At 42.9% G+C, this 15334-nt stretch overlaps 1 protein-coding gene across 1 annotated transcript in view; it reads right to left on the reverse strand.

Annotated features, from left to right (window-relative positions):
- Window positions 1–15334, reverse strand: part of LAMC1 (laminin subunit gamma 1) — a 103094-nt gene that overhangs the window by 32849 nt on the left and 54911 nt on the right. The gene's annotated exons all lie outside the window — the stretch shown is intronic.

The raw sequence follows: 15334 nt of genomic DNA on the forward strand, positions 1-15334 counted from the left end.
GAGTGGTGGGAGAGTCGTCAGATACAAAAAAAAATTCCAACATTACACATGTGATCTATATTATACCTCAGCAGACGACAGATTTAACTTTTCAAAACCTTCTTGCTACTAAATATAAAGCATTGTGGGCACTGAAGAGCAGCACAGAGGATCGAGGATGTGTATGACAGATAAGAAACTTCCCTGCTTATTAAAGTTTGGAAAATGAGTAAAGGAAGAAGAATGCATATGAAACACATGAAATAAAAAAGACATGAGGGGAACAAATGAAAGATGAGAGATACAGACAGATTGGGAGTGAGAAAAGCAGCCGCCCCCCACGCAATTATTTCACAGAACATCTGGAACAACTGTCCGGCACGAAGGTTCCCAGGATGATGAGCGCAGCTGCAAACCAGCTGTTTCATTGTTAGTTTATGAGAGGCACAACCACAAAACACACAACTCGCGCCAGGGCCTCCTGCCACTCTCACGGTCCCCTTACCAGGTACAGACTGGTTACCCTGCTAGGTCACTGTGCCAATTAAACATAGAAAAGTATGAGCAAAGCCAAATGGGCTACCAATTTGTGTCCGTAAATCTTCCAGTTTTGGGGCGTTTTTTTTTGTTGTTTTTTTTTGTTTTTTTTTTTTAAGACTGGCGTTTCACTTTTTTTAGAGGAATCGAAATCTGTACTTTTTTCATAATGACAAGTTTTACACCGATAAGTATCAGTACAAGAAGAGATACCAAACATGTTTTTTTGAGGCAGCGCTCACAGCTAGAAGTAGATGGCTGTATACACAGTCCCAGAGAATAAAACTATAAATCCAGGTCCCGGAGTTGTCCTCTTCTGTCCAGTTTTTCGAAGGTCTATTCAGCTGTTTCTTGGACATATCAGTTTCTGGGAAAGCTGGGTGACACACAACATGGCTGTCATTACAACAAAAAGGAGATGTTGCAGAACTTGTGAATTCTAGAACTACCCGAACCGGTAGCGATACACAGTAAGTGAATGTATCACTACATGATTTGGCACATTTGCCATTCTGGAGTCTGGGAAAGCTAGGTTACTTCTCCCATGGGAGCCATTAATGACATCCATATTTGCTGCCCATTGCTTTCAATGGGAATTACAATGTTCTACTCCCACGAGACATTATTTTACGTATCGCTGTCAAAATACGGCACGTAAAATGACGGCTTGTCAAAAGAAGTGCAGGACACTTCTTGGGACGTCTTTGGAGGCGTTTTTCATTGACTCCATTGTAAAAAAAAACACCACGAAAAACGTGAGTTGTTAAAAAAACTTCTGAAAATCAGGAGCTGTTTTCGCCTGAAAACAGCTCCGTATTTTCAGACGTTTTGGCTCACTGCATGTGAACATGCCCTGAGAATTAAGGCTTGTTCTTTTACCGTCGTGCATTTAGTATTATCCCCCTCAGCCCAGTGCCCTGTAGATGAGCGCCCCCGCACTTATTGCGGCTGGACACTTACTCCCTGCAGGTATGGAGCAGCACCTCCCGGCGCCTCGGACAGACACAGATGGTTACAGGAAACTATCTCTCCGCTTCAGGATGTGTGTAATATCTAAACAAAATTCCATACACTCCACAGAGCTGAGGGGGAGAGAAGGAATGAAACAGGTGCTAAGAAACAGGCAGAAAGGCTGAGAAAGGGCTAGGAATGGGAGGAAGGCCTGTGGGAAAATCTATACCGTTAAGTGCTCATCGCACGGGAATAGAAAGCAAAGGATCCAAAAAAATATATCAAATGTCTCAACTCCTTCATTCTTCTGTCCTCGGGGAAACCAAGTTGTTGTCCATAAATAACACAAGTTCCCCATTACCACTGAATATGCGGAGTCTTCGATTGGCCATCAATGTGTGGTCAGTGAGGGTCCAAACCCTGGGACCCCACGTTCAGAAGAATGTTTACCGAGTGGATAGTCCCTAAAGTGAACGGGGCTGAGATGCAGGACCAAGCTCCGCTGCATGCACATGTGCTGCTGTGACTGCATAGCAGAGCACTGTGCCCCCCTCGTTCTGCTGACGTGTGGGACCCACTGATTACAAATTGATGGCGTGTCCTAAGGATAGGCCATCAATATGTTTCCCTGGAAAACCCCTTTAAATAACGCATCGAGTATGCATATACAGGGTCAGATCTGTGCAACATTTTTTTGCCGCAACTTATTTTAATTTTTGTTTCAAAAACGCAGCCCCTAAGCAAAGCTTGCAGCCTAAGGCTACATTCAGACGAACGTAGCCAACCTCGGACGTGAAAAACTAGTTTTTCACGTACAAGGTGACCCCATGCTGCACGCGTTCTCACGCATCCCCCATAGACTAGAGTCTATGGAGGGTTGCATGAAGCGCAAAAATATAGGACATGTCATATTTTTTTCACCGGCCCTTCACGCGCTTCGTTGAAGCAACGATCGTGTGAACGGCCCCATTGAAGTACATGAGACCGTGTGACGGCCGTCGTTTTAACTGCTGTCAAACGGACTACATATACGCTTGTCTGAATAAGCCGTAAAGAAAAAAAAAAAAGCATGCAATTTTTCATAGAACCAGTTTAAGAAATGTAAACGCAACCACAATTTGGATATTTGTGCTGCACATTAGAAAGGGTTGTTTGTTTTTTTTAACACATGAAGATAAATTTGTACAGAAAAGAGTGCCGATCGCCAATATTTACTATTTCACTTGAGATTTCTGTGCAACAATTCCACACCTCGTCTCGACTGCTAACAACGCACAGATTCCTGTTTACACGAGGAGACGTACCGCCGACAAACTATTATTTTTAGGTCCTCACTGACCTTGCAATCGCTGTCCATGTCTACTACGCTGGCCAATAACTGAACTTGCCAACTTTCACTCCATATACGAAATTTTTTTCCCCCCACAAAAAAAATAATCACCCCTTGTACAAGGGCTTTACATTTTCAACTCAGCCTTCAGGCCCGGTTAACGCTTCTTTTCCAATGTTGTGCTATCCGCATGTTGCATTTTCTTTCCACCTAATACATGAACTCAATTAGCTACTATCTTAACAATATTAACTAAATAAGTCACCAGGGAGTATGCCCGAGACTGGACTGCAAATTACACCATAGGAATCATTTATGCCTTTCATGCGTGTGGGGAACGACTGTTTTGGGATATGAAAAGATAACCTACAATTAACGGAATTTAGCGATTTGACTTTAAGATAGGGCAGCAGAGCGGCGGTAAGACGTCGTCGTAGGCAGTTGACTGTACATCATACAGTAAGAATCTCAGGAAAGAGATAGCCAGACGAGTCACATTATGCTGGCTGTCTCGGCTCGATGCCCTGTGTAGACATATCTAACACCTCATTAGGAGACACTTGTCTCAGAATGTGCTATTTGCGGAATCCGACAACAGCCGGCTCCTCACATCTATGTCATGGCCCATATACCCCAAAGCCCATCTATTTTCTGAAGCTCACGGCTTGTAAAGTCACCAGATACAGAACAGGAGCATGGACATCCTGCTGCTATATGGCGCAAAATATGGAAGTACATAAGTAATGTCAGTCCTAAACACCATAATCCATACATTTAAACAATTAAATAATGTCTACACGTGTGTTTACTTGTGGCATATGATAGGAAGGAAGTAATGTCCCGGATATGCCGGGTTAGTAAATCACACACATACTATATCCCTTCACACAAAGTTTTTTGACACGTTTTTTGACGCGGAAACAGAGCCGGAAAACGCGTAAAAAATTGGCCGAAAATGCCTCCCATTGATTTCAATGGGAGGTGGAGTTTTTTTCCCCGCGAGCGGAAAAACCGTCTCGCGGGAAAAAGAAGCAACATGCCCTATTTTCGGGCGTTTACATCTCTGACCTCCCATTGACATCAATGGGAGGCAGAAAAAGAATATTTTGCTGCGTTGTTTGCCCACGGCGCTCAATGGCCGCGGACGAAAAACACCACGAAAATTGGCGTGAAGGCAGAGCAAAATCTGCCTCAAAATTCCAAACGGAATTTTGAGGCAGATTTTCCGCCTGCAAAAAACACAAGTTCAATTTTCCTGCAGTGCCACCACAGGTGAAATTAAGCATTACACAGTGCAGTATGAGAGTACATTCGCGATTATACATTCCAGTCCCCCGTTGCACTGATTGAGATTTTCATCGGTCTCGTGACCGACCTCACTGTACTCCATGTGCTCCTGCTTGTACATGGAGTACAACGGGGTCGGTCACATGACGAAGAGTCGTGTCATCAAAGGAGGCTGTGCAACTAGACTTCCGATCCCCCGGCAGCGCTATAGAAATCTATGAAAATATCAGAATCCGCGTGATGGGGGACCGAATTGTATATGTGCAAGTACTCACATACTGCAGTGAGTACACTGCTAATACTTTTTTATCCCCACATAACCCCTTTAAAGCAGTGGGTAGTCTGTATAACGCAGGACAGGACTGGTCCTCCAGAGCGAGAGACACTTTGTAACCACTCTCCACTTTGGCCAAGAGATGAGGACCCACCTCTAACTCCGAATGCCCAAATAGAGTATATGAAACTGGGTTTTCTAAACTAGACAACCCCATTAACTATCTAATGTGCATAAACTCACAGAATCTTTTTTTTTAGGCCGACAGACATTTGCTAAGGTTGTATCAGAGGGAGGATCATACATTTGCCTCGGTCATTAGTTTCTACCACTATTATAATAGTAATACATTAGGCAATGCACATTCCGCTTTTGCAAAGTTCACTGAATGTTGTTTCAGAATGTATGGAGAATTTGATTTATCCATGTCCCGCAACCTGCACTATATGAAAGTTTAGGGTTTTGTTTTTTTAAAAATTAAAATTTATTTCCAGGTGAAACTTCTGCAATATATAGTTTTTATTCTCAATCATCTTCTAAAGATGATCAGTCAACGGTCTAGTGGTTACGGGTGGAAGGTGCAGATCATATGATGGTTGGCATCGATTGCACCAAGCGTTCTGTGTTCCAATTGTTTGACCCAAGTACAGAACAGTCAGAACTTTCATACGGGAATTATTAATGAAGAATTTTGAAATAGTTTAACACTGGCCTGATGGAAATAGCACGTAAACAGATCTAGCTACAGTACATATCGCTCACTGCCACATCCGGCTGTCAGGATCAGTATTGAAATATTCACTTATTTAAACAATGTTTTGTTCATGAGAAGACACAAAGAATAAAGCTCAGCTTTCATCATCAAGCAGAACACAAGTTGCTTAGCGATCTGAAGAGTCTTATTCGTACAAGGTTTTATCTATGTCATCAAAGACGTTTTGTACAGCAATCTGTCGTTTTTAGCCTAAGGGCACATTCAGACGAGAGAGTATCACATTCGTGTGACGGCCGTTAAAACCACGGCCGCCACACGGACTCATGTATTTCAATTCGGGCTGTTCACGGAGCTTGTGAAGGGTACGTGACAAAATAGGACCAATTTTTTTTCCGCTTCACGCATCCCACCATAAACTTGTCTATAGGGAATGCACGATAACGCGTCCCACAAGGGTACACCTCAGACGTGAAAGACGGTAGTTCTTCACGGCTGAGGTTGGCCACGTTCGTGTGAATGTATCCTTACAGGTAGGATAGGAAAAAATTGCTCCCATTCTAGCAAAATACAGCCCAGCTCTTCCCAATGGGCCATTCCTTCCCATCACTGTCTACACGGTACCATGTTCGTGATAGAAGTGATTCGATTAGAGAAAAGTACGATGCAGGTCAGATAGTCATTTGATCATTTTGACAATATACCTATATAAGTCGAGAGCACCGGCACAGCGAATAACCTCGGAGTAAATGCAGCTTTAAGGTCCTTTTAGACCAAAAGTAAAAAATGTTACGATCTAACAAACAGCGATTCGTTAAGAGTTGAGCGAGCTGCATTTTACCATGTAGGTTATTTAAATATTAGTTATTGCGATCGGGAGGAAGACACGCCTACTGGTTTGTCGTGGAAGAAAGAGCGCTTCCTTTTGGCATTTGCAAATTAATCGCCAACGAATGATAATATATTTGTCAGCAAAAAAAAAGACACATTCAGCGATATACCAATGAAAGATTGATGCTCGTTCGGTCGCAGATTGTGAGCTTTTGCTCCATCAAACGATTTTTCGAGCGAGAATCTACTTATCTAAAAGGGCTTTTAGTCATCCAGGGAATTTTTTTTTCAGGTTATCAGGAATGGTCAATAATACTGGTATTTTGAACCCATATCCCAACATCTGTATGAACAAGAGACTTCTAATCAATATTCTTTGCATACGGATAGCTTCTATAGGATTTTCCTGTAATCTGAGGCCTGATTGTCCACCGACTTGTTACTTTTCAAAAGAAACAAGGAACGTAAAGGTTGGATTTTAACCTGTACAATCCCTTGTTTCCCCTGAGATAAGGTGTGTCTGGCAGACGCTTATCTACTTTCCACCATAGAAGAAAGTGTCATCATTATTAAATTTTATTACATAAATGGATGTACTAAATTACAGTACACTGATTAGAAATAAAATGTAATCGGGTTCTCAGCTCTGCATCAAGGAAACCAAGGTCATGTCTAGGTATGCATAGCCCGGTCTTGCAGCTATTTCTGTAACCAGAACGGGCAAACTGAACACAAATTCTTAGGCCTTGTTCACACAGTGCAAAATTTGGTGCAGACCTTGATTGTATTTATTCTTTTAAGCCAAAACCAGGAACGGAAACTAAAACAGAAGAAATATTTATAGAAAATCTTAGTGTCTTCTCACCTGGATCCAATTCTGGTTTTGGCTTAAAAACTGCATTCAAAATTTGCACTGTGTGAACCAGGCCTTAGGGTGCAGTTACAAGTGGCAGATTTTGTTTTAGAAATCTTTGCAACTGAATATTAGTTCCATTCATCTGATTGGAACCTGCAGAAATCCACGCACCTGCTGCCCCATTTAGAAGTTTCTGTAACAAAATCTACCGCGAGCGAATCCACCAATACAGTTTCCCATTAAACTCAATGCGCCTGTATAAAACCATCCACAAGGACACTTGGCAGGATTGGCCAACAGCGCTTACGTCTAATCGCTATCATATGCAGCTGAAAGTAGTGCAATGGCGATTAGATGTGAGCACGGTTGGCCAATCCTGCCAATGTCCTTGCTGATCTTAAACAATCTTCTGTCTCTGGGCCCAGGTTACACTTGGAATTCGCGAAAACATTACTAATATTGCCATGACCAATTACCTTTTTATGAGACAAATGCTACTAAATGGATTCCCATGAATGTGCTCGAGATCTTACAAAGTAGTGCAAAATCCCAAAGTAAAGCACGTAAATGGTCTACAATCATTATTTATAGGGTCCGAGTGTCATACTACTAGAAATCAACCATATAGCATACGGCTTGTCCACATGCGTATTGCAGGTCTGTCCAGTAGCCGTATATTTAGTGCCAAGGAGGAGAGATCGGGTAAGACTTTCCTGATCTCCCAGGACGGGATCCGATAAGGTCCATGGCGCTAAATTTACAGCTCATACATAGGAGCTTACAGCCATGTGTCTGAGCGATTAGGTCTACAAAAACAGAAGTTGAACATCCTTCCTACACCAAGTATGAGTAAGAAGTAACATAGGCAGAACGTGTTGGTGGACCCCTGTTTATTACAAAGAAAAATACTATTATTAGTACAAGGTCTAATGAAAAAGTTATATTCCCATTGTAAAGCAGCGGTTTCCTTATCCCCAGGAGACACAACACCCTCGTTCTCTGTATTCGGCACGGCTCCTATATTACTTTAAATGGAATGAATTCCTCCAAGCTCACTCAGTGGGCGATGAATAAGAACTGATGACCATTTCAGCCAGAAATCCCTCACATATATTTCCCTCCTTGAGGTTATGTTTTTTCCTCTATTGTAATGTAAGTTGCCGCAGAGGGACACATTATATACTGGACACTTCCGGGTATTTGGAATTGTTATGTTTAACGGATGACATTTTGTGCCAAAAGCTTTTGCAAACAAACTTAATCTCTAAAAACAATGAACAAAGTGATAGAGCAGGAATTTTAGGTAAGTGCTTTTTTATTTGCTGAAAATTCCATCGCACCTTATAAGACATCAGCTCCTAAATATACAGAATGTTATTACATTAACCCCATGAGAGTTAAAGACCTCAATTGCAGAGACGTAATACAATTACAATAAGTATGATATAAAAGCACTTTGGTCAGTGACAGAATGAAAAAAATAAAACCCAAATGTTCACCCCCACAAAAAAACAAAACAAAAACAACTTAAGACATATTAAAGAGGCTCTGTCACCATATTATAAGTGCCCTATCTCCTACATAATCTGATCGGCGCTGTAATGTAGATAACAGTGGTTTTTATTTTTAAAAACAATCATTTTTGCGCAAGTTATGAGCTAGTTTAGATTTATGCGAATGAGTTTCTCAATGGACAACCGGGCGTGTTTTTACTTTTTACCAACTGGGTGTTGTACAGAGAAGTGTATGAGGCTGACCAATCAGTGACCAGTGACCTACACTTCTCATTGTTCCAGCCCAGCATGATCCACAGCACAGTGTGATTGTGCAGTGAAAGAAGTAAACACGCCCAGTTGCTAAAAACACAATACACGCCCAGTTGGAAATAAGAGAAAACACGCCCAGTTGTCCATTAGAAAGGCTCATTTGCATAAAAATAAAATTGCTCATAACTTGGCCAAAAATTAGCGTTTTTAAAAAACAAAAACAAAAAAAAAAAAACGTTACGTTATCTACATTGCAGCGCCGATCACATGCAATAGGAGATAGGGATTTGATAATCTGGTGACAGAGCCTCTTTAAGGGCCTGTTCACATCTGCATCAGTGCTTTCGTTGCTCTGCTCAGTCAGAGGAGAAAAACAATGAAAATACTGGAATTGCCAGATCTTTGGATGGATATAGAGTTGTATACTGCAACAGTGTAAATGTATGGCGCCACATTATGTAAAATCGTAACACTTTAATAAAAAGGTCGTTTTTGTTACTCAGAAATTGTAGATTAAAATAGTGCTTTGACAATTAATCGGTGCCCTTTGGAACCCATGGACTTTAAAGGGTTCCGTTGGGCTTCCGTCATTTTACCGGAAACTATAGTGCAGAGCGCTGCTCTATTGTTTTCGGTATTTTGGGCCGCACCTTTGACAGAGGCCCCTAACAGAGCCTTAACGCAGAGGTGACTTTTGCACAGTCCCTTTGTTGCGTTTTTTTTTTTTTAAACATGTAAGGTGATCACATGCTATCCTGCTATTCCGCAATCAGCTGTAATCTGGGGGGAATATAGCAGCAAGTGCTCAATTCCTACAATGCCAACACAGCGGAAATTAAATATTACACAGTTTACCTTTAAGTCAATGGGCTGTGCTGGATCCTCCATAGTAAGAGTCCACTGTAAGGCTCTATTAACAAGACAGGGTCCGAGTGTCGGCCGATAAAAACGGATGTTTTGGTCTGTTTTTCTCGGCCGTTTTGCATCTTCTCTGCATTTGTTCCGGGCAGTTTTTAATCAGTTTTTTTCCTTTGTCCGCTTTAGAAACGGATGAATTTAATTTGTCGTCAATTTTTTGCCACACACTGGCCTCTTAAAATGACACACACTGCCCCCCTGTAGCTAGTGCCACACAGCCCCTTTGTACATAGCACCCTCCCTCCCTTTCCGTAGATCGCTCCACTGTGGAGGACCGCTCCAGGAGAAGTCCCTGTCCATATATGGACAGTGAAGTCCGGGACCTCCTGGATCGGAATCCCAGACGTCAATGTCCAAATATGGACAGTGAAGTCAGGGACTTCTCCAGGAGCAGCGGAATCCCCGGCGCTATGGCCGGGGATTCTGCGGCTGGGGATTAGGGATTCCACTCCTACAGGGAGCAAAAAAATCTCCTCCTCACATGCACTTCACACTGTGAGGAGGAGAAGAGAGAGCGGCACAAAGCACGGTAGTCACTCGGATAACATCCGACTCCAGACTTCTTTGGGAGCCGTGCGGCTGGGAGAATGGCCGAAAATAGGGCACGTCCCCGTTTGACAGCCCAGTTTAATTTAGATGCATCCAAAGTTGCGGGACGATTGCTTTTATGTGAATGACCTGAGTGACAACGTGTATGATCAATGTGATGTCCAATCAAAACTTTAGGGTTACTACAACTTTTACAAAGTAATTTAGTTAACAGATTTTGAAGACCAAATACTGTCAAAGGGTAACTAAACGTTTGGCAAACCTCTGACATGTCATAGTGACATGTCAGAAGTTTTGATTGGTGGGGGTCCGAGCACTGAGACCCCAACAAAACCGCTAAAACGAAGCGGCTGAAGTGCTCGAGTTAGTGCTCAGCCGCTTAGTGTCTGTTCGGCTCTTTCCGGAAATCAATGTTTCGGAGTACGGACTCAATAGAAAGTCTATGAGCCCGTACTCCGATACATCGGCTTTCTGGAAAAAGACGAACAGAAACGAAGTGGCTAAGCGCTCACACTTAGTGCTCGGACCCCCACCAATCAAAACTTGATACGTCACTATGACATGTCAGAGGCTTGCCAAACGTTTAGTTACCCTTTAAGTGAAATATACTCCACAGAGGTAATTAGAAATTGCCAATGTCTCACACCAGTGGTTCAACTTTCCATGTAGACGGAAAACGGTGCAGAATTCAAGTAGCACAAAAGTCAGGTTACATCCCTTTAGGCACGTGTATTTACTGTGCCAGGAATGCTAAGTGTACAATTTTGACTCTAAAGGGCATAATGTTATTTGGTTCTCCTCCCATTGGCATTTGCGTGTATAATTTGACAAGTTCAACATTCTGAACTAAAAATGCAGACGAAGATCAGACACGATTAAACCTGTGTGATAAAACAAGATTAGGTTTTTTTTTTTGTGAATTTTGATGCCTTTTCCACACACGAGAAATCCTAGACTTCCTATACAAGTCCGAGCAAGCCCCAAACATCATCTGGAGAAAGCAACGATTAAAATAAAAAACAACACCACAGATATCTGCATATCTTTTCCATAGGAACATTTTGCTTTGCTCAGACAAGATCGCTATGAACCATAAGATGAAACATGGCAACAAAACCATAATTCTCTCTCCAACTTCCTGCTTGAAAATCAGAATCATAGGAGTAAAATCAGGAGCTTCACGCAATATAAAAAAATCCTGAACGCAGAAAACAGCCCCATACCCCGTGCCATCCCAGCGCCATACATTTAAGCTGCTGTGCGGGAACTAAACGTTCAGCGCTGTGCGGGAAGCACATGTAGCATCATTCGATCCCATGACGTTACACAGATGTTTCATTTATCACAAGAATAGGAAGTTATGACTTAATCATGAAGGTCAGGATGTCCCAGTGGAGGAACAGAGACCAGAGTATACTTTAAATACGGCAATTCTAACATGTAATTCATTTTTCTATATTCCAATAGCGACATAATTTATAGAGTGGCATGCCATGTACTCTGAACCCATGAGAAATCATTCACTGTTTTAATGGAGCAAATAAACTACACAAGATTCTTTTATAAATGTACAAATGAGTGGATTTTCTAAAAAAATCAAATGTTTTGTTTTGGAACCAGAACATATTGTCATGAAGAAAGTTTCACGATGTACTGGCCGAGTAAACTCTAATTTTCAGATTTTCAGTCTCTCGTTTATAAAAGGTCAACATTACTTTATATATTTTTAGGATGTTGGGGTTCACAAAATTTAATTTCTCTAAACCAAGTATGCTTTTTTGGAATGTAGGTGGAAACCCTTAGAAAGTCCATGCAGATAAGGTATGAGACTGACTGTCCAGTCAAGAGCTTAAGGCTGGGTTCACACGACCACATTAACGTCCGTAATGGACGGACGTATTTCGGCCGGAAGTCCCGGACCGAACTCAGTGCAGGGAGCCGGGCTCCTAGCATCATAGTTATGTACGACGCTAGGAGTCCCTATTACACTGTCCAATCAGCTACGGACAGCGTCAGGGCGGCTTGCGCTGTGTTCCCTCCTGCGAGAACACACAAAGACTGAGAGCGCTCTCTGCAGAACCCCCAGTCTGTGTGTTCTCGCGGGAGGGAACACAGCGCAAGCCGCCCTGGCACTGCCCGTAGCTGATTGGACAGTGTCAGAGCGAAAACATCATGGCCCTTTGCCATTTAGTTAGATAGAAACGCCCCATTGACAGTTCAGGGGCTTATTTACATATCAGGCGCCAAATATAGTGGAAAAACAGAACCTTGTTCCCCTCGTGTGGTTTGTTTTGGATAATCAAACCTCATTCATCCAAAATCGATCTTACAATAAACCTGTTGCCGATAGCAACCAATCAGAGCTCAGCTTTCATTCTACCAGAGCATTTTAAGAAATGGATGAGGCTCCACATATTTTTTCCCCTGCCAGTTCAGTAGTATTATTTTGTGGAGGGCAGTAGTGTTGTGCTTAAGCGTGTCATAAAAAATAAAAAAAAAAAAAAAAAAAAAAGACCCAAATTTGACTACTGATTTTAAAAGGGAGGTATAGGCAGTTTTTTTTGGGCCGTGTTTGTCTGCCTGCGAAAAAAGATAAGTCATGCCCGATTTCTTGCAGTGGTTTCCGCTTCTGAACCCCCATTGAAATAAAATGAACTAAAAAAAACAAAAACGGGCTGTTCGTTTGAAGCGGTTTTTGACTTACATAAAAACCACCCGCAATTTTTACACTTGCTAAATTTTAAAAAAAGCCTCAATAGAAGCTTAAAAAAAAAATGGCATGCATTTCAAAATCTGTCTAAAAAGGTCAGGAAGGAAAAAATCTGCCTGACAAAAAAAACCAGTGTGAACTAGGCCTTTAAAGGGGTTGTCCAGGCGGTATATGATCGGTGGGGCGTCTAAGGCACCATACAAACGACTGTATTCTCATCTATCCCGAAATACTGTCCGTAAATACGGTCCGTATTCCATCCGTGTATACGGATCCGTAAAAAAAAAAAAAAAAAGGAGGATGCAAATGATGTCATCAGCATGTTGCATAACAGCGCTTCTGTAAATAAGGACGGTATACGGATGCATATCCGTAGCCATCCATACTTACGGAAGCTCCCTATGGGAGAGTCCTTGCCGTAATTAAGGACAAGAATAGGACAGGTTCTATCATTTTTTCACCACGGACACCCATCAGTAAAAATACTGAAAGGTGTCCGTGGCCAATAGAAATGAATGGGTCCGTAATTACGGTCAGTAATTACTGATGAAAAATACAGTTGTGTGCATGGGGCCCTAACACCCTGATCAGCTGTTCCGGAGCCCAGAGGCAGCGGGAAGTTATGCAGTGGTCGGTGCCAGAAACAGATGTCTCTGTACACAGTATAGCGGCCGTGCTGGTTTACTGCAGCTCTTATCTGATTCACTTGAATAGGAGCAGTACTGCAGCTCGGCCGCTATTCCATGACCAGAGCCAACTGCTTCCGGCATGGATGTACAGGAGCGGCTGATCGGTGCAGGGTCCGGGCGTCGGACCATCAGATCATGTACTGATGACCTATCCGGTGGATAGGTCATTAGTTGTCCAGTTGTGGACAATCCCTTTAAGGGCCGATTCAGACGAACGTGGCGTTTTTGCGCACTCAAAACACGCAGCTTTTTGCATGCGCAAAAGCCACTTGACAGCTCTGTGTGGCAGCAGCATATGATGCGCGGCTGCGTGGTTTTCACGCAGCCGCCATCATTATGACGCGCCATTTGGATGTTTGTAAACCGAAAAGTACGTGGTGCTTTTCTGTTTACATTCATCCTTTTGACAGCTGTTGCGCGAAACAGCCAGTTCGAACGGAAGTGCTTCCGTGCGACCTGCGTGGTTTTCACGCACCCATTGACTTCAATGGGTGCGTGATGCGCGAAAAATGCCAAGATATTGAACATGTCGCGCTTTTTACGCAGCGGACAAACGCTGCGCAAAAAGCACGGACTGTCTGTACTGCCCTATATACTTCTATTGGTCCATGCAAGCCACGTGAAAACCACGCGGCCTGCACGGACGCAATTCACGTTCGTGTGAATCCGCCCTAAGCCTAGGATTTATGAATCTAATCCCCAGACAGTGCCCGAACGGAAAATGCAAATTGAAATTCATGTCCAGAATATCGAACATGTGGTGTTGCAGAAGGTGTTCCTGAACATATGGCGGGCACAACTTTGCACTGCCACTAGCGGTAACCACTTCCAACATCTCCTGTAACATGGAGCGCAGTGAATGCATAGTGAAAGACTTCCAGTCCACACAGCAGAAGCAGGAATCGGCTGGTCCTAGTGCGGTCACGGATATTTCTGCAGCAATGCGCCCGGTAAGAGGATAGCCTGCCCAACCTTTTACCAGGTGTACTAGACAAACCAGGGCCGCAATAAAAAAAAATTTGCAGGAGGAGTGTCTCTAAGATGACCAACATAGCAGGCTGATTCCATGTTTTACACATTAGTTCAGAACACAAAATGGCAGCCTCTCAGGACTCCTTAAGGGTATGTTCCCACAGAGTTTTTTTTTTGCAGGCTAAAAATTCTGCCTCAAAATTCTGTCTTAAATTTTGAGGCAGATTTTGATCTGCCTGTATGCCGTTTTACGCGTTTTTTTTACCTGCGGCCATTGAGTGCCGCGGGCAAAAACGCAGCGAAAAATGCTTTTTCTACCTCCCATTGATTTCAATTGGAGTTCAGAGAGGTAAACGCTCGAAGATATGGCATGTCGCTTTTTCCCGTGAGCCGGTTTTGCCGCTCGCGGGAAAAAAACGCCTTCACCTCCAATTGAAATCAACGGGAGGCGTGTTAGGACTTTTTTGGTGCATTTTCCGACGCGTTTCCACGTCAAAAAACGCAGTGTGAACAGGGCCTTCAGGAGACAGGATTGGGCAAAGCAAGTTGGGAGAGGATTATGGTAACGGTCCATTAAACGAGACAAACTAATCACGGCCGCAGCTACTGGGAGGTGAACATGTGAACGTTTCCCACCCAAATAGCTAGACATTGTGTGTATTTTAGTTAATGACTCACCTCGATCATCACAGCCCATAAACTGCAGAATATACATGTGCTCAACACACAGCATTACTAATATCTTACTAATAGGAACCCTGGGTGCGTGAAAAATGTGAGGGGAGAAATCGTGTTCTTAGTTAAACTTAGGCTATGTTCCCACACAGGATATGCTTCTCTCCATTCATGTAATCAGCACAAAGTGACCCTGCACTGTTCACTATGTGCAGCCACATTAACGTTACTGAAGTGTCTTGACCGTAAATAGACATCGCGTCCAACCAGGACGGGATGTCTAAGTCACACACAAATG

This window comes from Rhinoderma darwinii, chromosome 7 (genome assembly GCF_050947455.1).
Source record: "Rhinoderma darwinii isolate aRhiDar2 chromosome 7, aRhiDar2.hap1, whole genome shotgun sequence".
Classification (NCBI taxonomy): Eukaryota; Metazoa; Chordata; class Amphibia; order Anura; family Rhinodermatidae; genus Rhinoderma; species Rhinoderma darwinii.